The sequence below is a fragment of the Podarcis melisellensis genome, assembly GCF_964234715.1.
Source record: "Podarcis melisellensis genome assembly, chromosome: 2".
NCBI classification, from domain to species: domain Eukaryota; kingdom Metazoa; phylum Chordata; class Lepidosauria; order Squamata; family Lacertidae; genus Podarcis; species Podarcis melisellensis.
In genome coordinates this window covers 121,225,050-121,236,600 of record NC_138529.1, presented here as the reverse complement: position 1 = coordinate 121,236,600, position 11,551 = coordinate 121,225,050, and positions in this window count along the sequence as shown.

The window sequence follows — 11,551 nt, the reverse complement described above, 5'->3', positions numbered from 1 at the left end:
GGAGTCCGTTTCACTGTTGAACAGCTCTTACTGTCAGAAAGTTCTTCCTGATGTTTGGTTGGAATCTCCTTGAAGCCATGGGTTCAAGTCCTCCCCTCCAGAGCAGGAGATAAGCATGTTCCCTCTGCTATGTGACGGCCCTGGAGATATTTTATGATGACTACCCTATCTCCTCTCAGTCTCCTCTTTTCCAGGCTAAACATGCCCAACTCTTTCCGGTTTTTTTTTCACTTTTCTTTTTTTGATGCAGCAAGAAAAAAGGAAAAACACGAATACCAAATTACACACAGGAATAACCATAGAAACATAATTTTCTCAACAAACAATGAAACATAAATTGGTCAACTCTAAAGATCCAACCTCCCGTCTATTCCATATTTCGATTTCATATTGCTTATTGCCATACACACTTTTATCATAATTAAACTTTTTCTTAATATATCTATTTCTTATATCTACCTTGCAACTATTACTGAAGTTCCTCAAGTGCTGCAAGGTGTTTTTGTCTTGGGGATCTTTGCAACAGGCAGCCCCCATGCCATTCTTGTCCCTGGAAATCCACCATATCCTTCCTTGGGACAAACCAGCTTAGGGAGATCGTCTTTATGATGAAATGTATATATTGTGCTATATGGGTGCTGGTGATATTTCCTTTGGTGGGAAGGCAGAAGACCGAACGACTGGGCTGAGCGGTCTTAGCCCTGGCTGGGGAGGAACAGGGCAGATAAGTCCTCCTGTTTGTGCTGGCTGTAGCAGAACGGGCGCGGGGCATCGCTTCCACCCCATGGAACCAGTTCCAACAAGTAGTTACACGAAGGGAGAAGGCTAAGAGTTACTTAAGAGTGACACTGGAGATTTGCCAAATAGCAGTTCGAAAGCACGTCAAAGTGCAAGTAGATAAAGTGCAAGTAGTTACCTTCCGATGGGAAGGTAAACGGCGTTTCTGTGCGCTGCTCTGGTTCGCCAGAAGTGGCTTAGTCCTGCTGGCCACATGACCCGGAAGCTGTACACCAGCTCCCTTGGCCTGTAAAGCAAGATGAGCGCCGCAACCCCAGAGTCATCCACGACTGGACCTAATGGTCAGGGGTCCCTTTACCTTTACCTTTAGACTTTGGGAAAACAGAAAGCTCTCTGCCAGTCCCTAAATTCTGGAATTCCCACCATTCAGGTGTAAACTGTGTTGTCTGAATATGTTCATGGGCATCCAGCCTCTTCTGTTCTGTTTCACTTTTTCTGCTCTGTTTGGCATGTTTTGTTTTGTAATTGTGTAAGCTGTTTTAATGGTTTTTACAATTTCATGCGGTTATGCCAATGAGGGACGCGGGTGGCGCTGTGGGTTAAACCACAGAGCCTAGGACTTGCTGATCAGAAGATTGACGGTTCGAATCCCCGCAACAGGGTGAGCTCCCATTGCTCGGTCCCTGCTCCTGCCAACCTAGCGGTTCGAAAGCACGTCAAAGTGCAAGTAGATAAATAGGTACCGCTCTGGCGGGAAGGTAAACGGCGTTTCCGTGCGCTGCTCTGGTTCGCCAGAAGCAGCTTAGTCCTGCTGGCCACATGACTGTACGCCAGGCTCCCTCAGCCAATAAAGCGAGATGAGCGCCGCAACCCCAGAGTCTGTCATGACTGGACCTAATGGTCAGGGGTCCCTTTACCTTTACTTATGCCATTGGAATTTGCCTTAGGACCTTATTGAGAGGGGCAGGTAACTCAAATAAATAGGTGAGCCCGTGGAAATTGCCCAAACTCACCTTTGAGTTATATATAAAGAATCCACTTAATAAACCAGCTTAAGTTACTCCATGTCCAAGCCTAATAAACGCCATACTGGGAGGCTTTGAAGCATTCTGATAGAAATTGCATAAAGAGACACAGGTGCAGATAATCCTGTGTGTACAGTAAGGCTGAGGGAACATGGGTCCCAGGCAGAGCCCCTGTTGGCCTTTACCTCACCTGATACCTGCCGTGTCAGGTGTGCGTGCAGGAGCCAGGCCCTGTGACCAGAACTGGGGCCTTCCTAAGTTCTGAAGAGGCAAACCGCGGCCACACAGGCGAGGCCAATTGGTAACTCACAGCACCTGGTGGCAAGAGCTGGAAAGGGATATAAGGTCAGCATTTCCCTTCGGCTCTTTGCCGCAGCAACCATAAAAACGTTTCCTGCCTTGCTGTGTTTGGCTCCTTGACTCCCTGCTTCTTGATCCTCGGACCCTTGACTTTGAGACTCCTGGTTCTCTGACCCTCAGACTCTTGGCTTCCTGACTCCTGGCTTCTGGACTCCCATTCCTGCTCCCACCCCACCATCTTGCCCCCGGTCCTGACGTCCCCTGCCGGGACTTCGATTGCCCATGAACCGGACCGCGACATGCCGTGAGAGGAGGGTGCTTCAAAACACACACTTCCAGAGGGCAAGATTGGGGCACAACCTTCCATGTACCATGTTTCCTTTTGCAGTCGCTTACCCCTTTTCCTTTCCACCAGCTGTACTCCTTTCTTCCCTCTGGATAGTCCCTCTGAAACCTTCAAAGTGTGGAGGGTGGGCCTTAGGCTCCATCTCCCGGATTGGCTCTCCCCCCTCTGCTCCATCCCATTGGCTCTGTTTTGTCACTGCCAGAGAACAGGTTTCCCTGCCTTTTCATCTCGAGAGGTCAACAAATATGGGGGAGGGGAATCTACATGCATGGTGAGGGTTGTGGTATAGAAGCAAACCTTTGGCAGTGAGTTTGGACTGCTCTGAGATGGCATCCAAACCATAAAAGCGTGTCAAGTATAGAGCAGGTGTGTATGGATTGACCAAAACAGCAGCCCTGTGGGTCAAATGGGGAGTTCCTGGCAGCCCTAAGGTGGCTACAAGGACACGGGTGGTGCTGTGGTCTAAACCACGGAGCCTCTTGGGCTTGCCAATCAGGAGACTGGCGGTTCGAATCCCCGCAACGGGGTGAGCTCCTGTTGCTCTGTCTCAGTTCCTGCCCACCTAGCAGTTCAAAAGCACGTCAATGTGCAAGTAGGTAAATAGGTACCGCTGCGGCAGCAAGGTAAACGGTGCTTCTGTGCGCTCTGGTTTCCGTCACGGTGTTCCGCTGCCCCCAAAGCGGTTTAGTCCTGCTGGCCACATGACCTGGAAAGCTGTCTGTGGACAAATGCCAGCTCCCTCAGCCTGAAAGCGAGATGAGTGCCACAACCCCATAGTCGCCTTTGACTGGACTTAACCATCTAGGGGTCCTTTACCTTTACATTTTACCTAAGGTGGCTCATGCGCTGGAGGTTCTTGCCACTGCCCAAAAAGGAAACCTTGACTGTGACTCTTGTCTATGTGCTTTATCCTGCAAATTAAGTGTCATGGACTGGTTTTGATGCAGAGGAATGGTGGGAGGAACCAGCTGGGGTAAAACTCCAAGGGAAGAAGACTCCAAGGGAAGAGGTTTTGGGACTACAGTTCCCATCATCCCTGACCACCAGTCCTGTTAGCTAGGGATCATTGGAGTTGTAGTCCCAAAACATCTGGAGGGCCGAGTTTGCCTTTGCCTGGTATAGAGCAATTCAAGATAAAATTCACAGTTTGGGCATTACTGTTGAGAGCCTTGAAGCATGTGACGAAACTTACAGTTAATCAAGCAGTGGCTTTACGGCCACGAAAGACAGCACTTGTTACCTCAGCCCCTGAGATCCTGCTTTCCGGAGGCCTTAGGTATTAAAACATCCTATGGAACCTGTGCCAAATATCTGAAGGATCTACTACTCCCTTCCCATCGGAGAACCTTTATGCTCGTGAGATTAAATGCTTTCCCTTCTGCAGTGACTAAAGGCAGATCCTCACATATTCCATATCAAGCCCGTTTGTGTGCCTGCAACCAAGAAGTACCTGATTCAATGAACCACATTCTTTTAGATTGCTCTTTACACAGCAGACGTCGCCAACTGATGCTGAGCAAAATGTTGGACCTTCGGCGCACAATTCCGAGAAGAATTCAAATGAAGTTTCTCCTGGCAGATCGGGACAAAGATATCACTGCTCCAGTAGCTTCTTTTTTTACCACAATTTTACCCGAAAGGGTTCCCAACAAACCATCCTTTCGGGAATTAGGCAGGGTGTAGCAGAATATCTAAGTGCACACAATTATGGCGTGACCTTATAACCCTTCACAGTTTCACCCTTGTCCTTTTAATTATTCCAGTGACCTGAAACATTGTATGCTATGATGCCAATAAATGTATTTGATTTGATTTGATTTGATTTGAAGAAGCAGAGGGAGATGTTTGGCTGACAACAGTTGGACTAGAAGACGTTGTTTGACTGGCCCTTTGAAAAAATACCTGTGGGTGTTCAATCATACCTCAATTGCACATTATTTGCAAAAGCAGTCACACTGACCTCAGAGAGGCACTAGCTGCCTAAAGATCAGTAGGGTTCATTAGTGTCATGAACTGGCAGGATATCAAAGAAGGGAAAGGAGGTCCCAGTGAGGGGAATAGCTGCAACTGGTACTCACAGAAGCAAGCCAAAGAAGAGGAAGGGGAGGTTGGCGACTTGGGAGGTATTAATTGGACCTCAGAGGACATTGAAGGGGCAGCCAACAGCTCACAGGAGCCAGGGGAAGTGGACACATCACCAGAACCGGAGGTGCCCCCTTCTCTGTGAGTTCAGGACAGGTGACAATCACATGTTTTCTTAAGAGGAGAGACACAGCTAGGGCAAGCTCAGGTCCGTCTTTCCGTACACCCATGTTCAGCCCACATCTTCAGCGCCTGCATGGGCTGGGTGATGGGAGCACCTTCTCTGACCTTCCAATCACAGGAACGCAGGAACAGCAACACAGAAGTCCCAAAGAATAGGTCCTGGTGCTGTGGACTCACATTTGCTCATGTGAGCACCTCAAATGCAGCAGAGTAATGGAAGCAAAGCTGTGGAGCTTTTGTAGCATACCTAATTTATTTCTGCTGATTAAACAAATAAAAGAACACAACAGACATGTACGAGAGAAACAGCTCTCATGCTGCCATGCTGTCTCAAGGCAGATCAAAGGAAAAGCACGTAGTACTGGAGAGGGAAGTCTGGAAGAGTAGTTTCCGCCCCCTCCTTTCTCACAGACAGAAAGTAAAACAAACATGATCTGATGATCCTTGCAAAGGGATGAAAATACTGACACCGTCAACTAAGACTGGGAGGGAAGCAAGGCAGAGACTCAGTGTCTGCTCAACTGTCACTGTTGATGGACAACGGTGTGGTTCTTTCAGGAGCTCCACTTGACTGTCGTTTTGGAATTGACCCTAGAACTCCAATCCTGGATCGTTATCAAAGGTTTCGAATGTCCATTTGACTTTGAACCTTTCTCAGTTCATTGGACCTGAACCTGTGTTTGGTTATTGGACTGTCTGACTCCCTTGGGACTGTTGTCAATAGCAATCTCTACTTAGACTACACGACTCACTGTATGTGGCCACTTATACAATAATTCTGAACTTTCATCATTCATTATTTATGTAAATGGAAGAAATGTTTACATCTAAGAAGCTATATGCTCATGATATGTATATGGGTTTCAAAGCTGTTGTGGTGCATATCTGTTGTAAAAATGGAATGTTTCAAGATTCAGATGCTATCCTAAGCATTTGTTGTCAAGTGCTCCTTTGTGTTCAGATCAGGCCTGAGTACAATAATGTAGCACTTGGGAAGAAAGATGCAGCCCAGGAGCCCAGCACTGGAGGCCAACATAGAGAAGACCTGCACGGCTACCATGTATTTCCCCTTGGTGCTCAGGTAGGTGGGTACAAAGGACACCCAAACACTGCAGAAGACCAGCATGCTGAAGGTGATCAGCTTGGCTTCATTGAAGGCCCCAGGCAGCTCCCTGGCTAGGAAAGCCACCGTGAAGCAGATGGCAGCCAGGAAGCCCATGTAGCTGAGGGAACCATAAAACATGGCCACAGACCCTTGGTTACATTGCAGAACAATTTCTCCCATGTGGGAGTGCATGTCGGAGTCTGGAAATGGGGGTGAGAATCCCAACCAGATGGTACAGATGATCACTTGGACACTGGAACAGGAAATGACAATGGAGTTGGCCAAACTCTTCCCCAGCCATCTCCTCACCTTGTTCCCTGGCTTGGTGGCCAGGAAGGCCAGAACCACAGTGATGGTTTTGGCCAACACAGAAGAAACTGCAACTGTGAAGATCACACAGAAGGCTATTTGCTGGAGAAGGCAGGTGACTTCTCTTGGCTGCCCAAGGAACAGGAAGGAGGACAAGAAGGAGAGCAGGAGGGAGACCAGGAGGATGTAGGAGAGATCCCGGTTGTTGGCTTTGACGATGGGAGTGTGTTTGTATTTAATAAAGACTTTTAACACAAAACCAGTGGTTAAGGACAAGAATAGAGCAATTGACGCCAGGACTATTCCCAAAGAGTCTTCAAAGGCCAGAAAGGTGATCAATTTGGGAATACATTGAAACTGATCCTTGTTTGGATACAGGTCTTCTGGACATTTGCTGCAGTGTTCTGCATCTGTAAAGAACAGGGTAGGCAAGATGATGTATATAATATGCTGGGAACCATGTATATTAAAAATCGTTTGTGAACTTGATTGCACCTTTGTGGTTTTTAGCATATAAAACTACCGACTACTTTTTTTAATTTGGTGGAAAGTTTCAATTTAATTGACATTTGGAGATTTAAACATCCACTGGAAAGACAATATACTTTCTTCTCCAAGCCAAATCATTCTACCGCAGCTTGATTATACCTTTGTGGTGACCAATGGTTTTTAGCATATAAATTTGTCCTATTTTAGTGTAGCAAAATACCATTTCCTCATTGGCTCAGACCATTGGCCTCATTGGCCTAGTGCTGCGTACTCTGACTTAGGTGAACTGTTTCCATCATGTCACCACATCCATCAAGGAAATCTTGCCTGTTGGCTGAGGAATCCCAATTCATTATGGAAGATCCCAGGATTTGTAGGAAGTGCACTCGGGATATTTTGCAAAGCAATTGCCCCACCACCGAGCTACAGCCTCTTAGAGACTCAATGAATGAATGAAACTTTATTCCCCACTAAGCGTTACCTCTAGAGAGGCTTACCTTCTTGAGAGGAGATGGTCCCTTCTGCGCAGGCAACACAATTATAGCAGCAAATTGGCTCTCCTTCCCGAACCTCCATGGAATATCCCTGGCGACAGCTTTCAGTGCACCTTGCCTGAGGAAGTGTCTAAATCGCATAGACAAGGACAAGCAAGCAAAACATGTTAGGAGTCATGCAAATGACTCATATGGTTGGAACAGACCCAGGGGGACATTTACGTTTCCAGAAGTAGTTCTTTTGATGGAGAGCTATGGAGAATGGCTACTATAACATGCTCTGTGTGGTGCTACCCTTGTGAAATGTTCAGAAACTTCCAAGGCATACAAAATGTTCCTTCTGGGGTTCGATGTTTCTTTGGATCGGTGGCGAAAGGTGGGAGATACAGATGGACTTCCGGGTTAGCGCCATCGGCAATGGCGGAATTCCTCTGATCAAGAGGAACCCGCTCCGCTAAAATTGGGTCTTGCCGCCGCGGCGAAGGCGGAGACCCTTCAAAAATCCCAGGCGGAGGAAGCCTGGGAACGTGGGATTCGGCTGACACCAGGAGTGCCCCCCCTACTCGCAAGGAAACCCCTTTTTTGGGGATCCGAAGTGACATGGGGTGAGCGGCGCGGTGTTTTGAATCGACTGCTATTTTTACGGAGTGAAGCCGCACAGCCGTTGCCGGAGAGCGCTGACTTTGTCCTGTGGACAATTGGACTCTAAACAAGTACCCGTGAGTAGAACGGAAAATTGGACTAAGAAACATTTTAATTTGGCACTCAAGCGGGAAGGTTCTAAACAGGAAGTCCGCCTTCCGCTTTTGTAAATAGCCTGAAGCAAAAAGTCTGGAAAGTTGTATATAAAGGTTTTAAATTCCTCCAGTTTTAACCATCAAAACCCCTCTTGGAAGCAGGAGTAAAGGGGGAATTTTGATTGTTCAAGCCTGCAGGAGAGAGAGTAAAGAAAGATAAATTTCCACCATCTCAAACCTGGGAACGGGGTGTCAGAGACAGAGATTTTTGGGGAAGTTCATTGACTGTGAATGGAACGTCTTTTGACCGATAGTTAAAGAAGAGAAATAAATTGATTCCAATGTTGCCTTTTGCATTTAAAAGAAACAAAAAATGAAAGTAATTCTCTTTTGTTGGACCTGCTTTCAAAAGATGGATACAAATAGAAATTGTCTCCTCTAGAGGGAGCTTGTCAAATTGTTGCTGGAGTCGATCTGGGGATTTCACAGCTGTGGAGATTAGGATCGTGGGACCAGACTCTGACCTTGAATGAAAATGTGCTTGGAGGAAGTTTTGGTGCTTGCTTTTTGCAAGACAAGCGCTTTGTTGGAGCAGATGCATGAGAAGATGGATTTGATGACTGTCGCAGTCAAATATTTTGGACAAACAGCGAATATTTATACAGAAACCATTCAGGAGCCAACCCAGGAACCTGTTTTGACAGGGCAAGTGCAAACGCAGAAGATAATGGAGGAGGTTGCTGTTGAACCTCAAGTAACACAAATGGAGAGGCCCGAGGCCCTGCAGGAGCATAAGCCACTGTCTTTGAAGACTGAATTTGGAGTGGGCCAGGGGGGTATTGGAGTTGTGGGGGCCCTTAATTTTGGAGGGACTTTGAAACATGCTTTTAAATATTCTCTGGACTACACTGCTGACTGTGGGGAATGGGACTGTGGGGAATGGGCTGATCTGCTGAGGAGAGACGGAGATATTTTTGAGTTGGAGTATCCCCAAGACCTACTCCTCAATGAGAAAGGAAAGAAATTAAGAAAGAGATCAACAAAAGACAAGGTAAAGTGCAGGTACAAACAAGAAGAAGATCTGCAGAAGGGACATGGAAAAGACTTAAGAGCCTCGGACATAAGATTACCAGGTTGATGACATAACCCGAGACCAGGAAGAAGAGACGTTGGAGGAAGATTGGAAGAAAATTTTTAAAAAAATTATTTTGGGAATTAGTGTAAAATTAATGAGCATTAGGAAAAATGTTGGAATGAAAATACTGGCTTTAGTAGAAATGATATAAGGAATTATATACAAATAAATATTAAGTTTTAAGCTTTAAGGTATTTTATGGTAAGATAAGATTAAAATAAATTAAGGTAAATTGAATGACAGAATATAGTGAATGATGGAAAGTATTTGCTGAGCTAATTAATAGGTTAGACTGTTAAGACAAATTACCCAATAAAAATTGAGAAAGATGGAAAGAATTTGCTGAAACAAATAGCTAAACTAGAATACAAAAAGGGAGGTGTGAGGAGGTCGATGAAACAAGTAAATGAAAGATAAAGATATGGAATATTGGATGTGTGTTTTTATTGTTACTGTTGTATTGGTTTTTATGCTTCCCCCCCTTTTTTATGTATTGTTATGTATGTTTTGTTAATTTTTTTGTTGTTTTCTTCTTTTCTTTTTTTCTGTAATTTTTGAAACTTCTAATAAATATCATTTTTTAAAAAAAGGTGGGAGATACAGCACCTTTTACATTGAATATTCATATTGATTTTTAAATCCGTTTGTGATAAACTTGTCATACAGTAAAATACGATAGGTAAGAAATTAAAGAAGCAATAAAATAGAATTAAAAATCATACACCGTCTAGTGCAGCACAGTTGTTATAACCAGCAGAAGAGTAATTCCACTAAGACCCTCAGTACTTTTCAAGCATCGCTTGGGTCTTTGAACATTTTCTCTAAGTATTTTTTTAAAAAAATAAATCTGTTTATTGAGCTTTTACAAAATACATTAGACAAAAATAAAAAACAACGACATACACTTTAAAAGACATAAGCAAAGTAAAAGAGGAAAAAGAAAAATTCAGAAAAAGAAAAGAAAGAAAAGACAAAGAAAACAAAAAGACAAAATCAGATTACATTTCACACAAATTTACAAACACTTGACCTCCTTCCCTCAGTATTTTCTCTTCTGCGTCTTTTCAGAGCAGCATGTCATCACTTTACCTACAAACCCACAACCCAAATATTAATTTTATTAGACATAAACAAATATGAAAGTACAGGGGGGGGGGGACGGACAGCAAATGGTCATTCCCCACCTTGTTAAATACTCCAGGCCATGCAGTTTTGATGGAGACTTTCCTGCCTAAGGATGCCTGCCTCTCCACAGCCCCAACTTTCTGTCCAAGAACAGAGTTATTGGGAAGCTTCACCCAGCTCATAAGATCAAAGTCCGCTGCTGGGTTGCCGTCCTCATCGAAATACATGCCATCTCTGGAAGCATTGTAAACCTGGAGGTTCCTCAAGAAAGGATGGAGCTAGAATGATGGGAAGCAAATGCCACCATTAAGAAAATAGGAAAATAAGTTGGGTATCTCAGCCCTGCTTCTTTTGAGGTCTGATTTATTGGCCCCGGCATGAATTGTAGCCCTGTGAGGGGTAAACTATACATAGTTCCCTCAGTTCTCTGGAGGAAGCAATGTGCTTTGAATCTACAGTGTGCACGCAGCTGCAGTCAGCACATCATTTGCACTGGTGTGGTTACGCATTCTTACACAGACACGCATGTAGGCTGGATCGAGACAAACCAAAAAATCATTTCAGGAAAACACGTTGTAAACCTCATGTTGGTGAAAGATGGAACACCGCCACCTGGTAAAACATTTTTTCTTTACTGATGTAGTTGAGTCCCTAGATTAAGGGTACGAACTGTGCTTTTTTGGGGGGGGTACTCAAGGGTACTCAGTACTGGAACTTTTTTGCCAGAAGAAGAGCGCTGGGTAAGAGGGGCCTAATTCTAATAGAAGAAAAAGGTCTACATATGGCACATTTGAAATATAAAGCCATCATGCAAGCTCATCTTCCCTTCCTGTGTGAATCGAGGAGAAAGCAACCCCTACTCCTGACGGGATGGTGATGGACAGAGCTACAAGTGTAAAAAGAAAAGCTAGTACCTGCCAGGCCTTTGACCTTTGAAGTTCTAGCCTCTCTCCACCCGTCACCCTTCTCCACCTGGATCCAGATGAATAAGCAGTATTTAAGGCATGAGCCACAACTTGGATAGCGTTGTAAATGTTGTAGCTTTCAAAAGACAAGCTTTCTTTCAATGCATCCTGGTCCAGGGTCTCCAGATTCTCCTTTTCCTTGCACCTCGTACGCCCTCTTACAGACAACGCTGGTTTTAAGTAGACACAGGGAAAGGCTACCTCCACAACTTTTCTGAGAGCAGAAACAAGGGCTTCATACTTGCCCCATTTTGCCTTTCTTTGGTTCCTGCCTAAGAAGGAAAAAAAACCTTGGATGTGCCGGAAATTCACACTGCTGTGAGCCAAAGACAAGGCAATGTCCCATACAGCTGTTGTGATCCAGACTTTCCCCACAATGGGCTTCATCAACTGTACAACTATCTGTTGTATAATATCTAGTGGAGGAAGAAAGGAGCGGATCTCCCCATAATAGACGTATACGTTGACTTGTGCCCACATGAAAAGTGAAGCGGCAGGGATGGCAAACATGGCGGTGG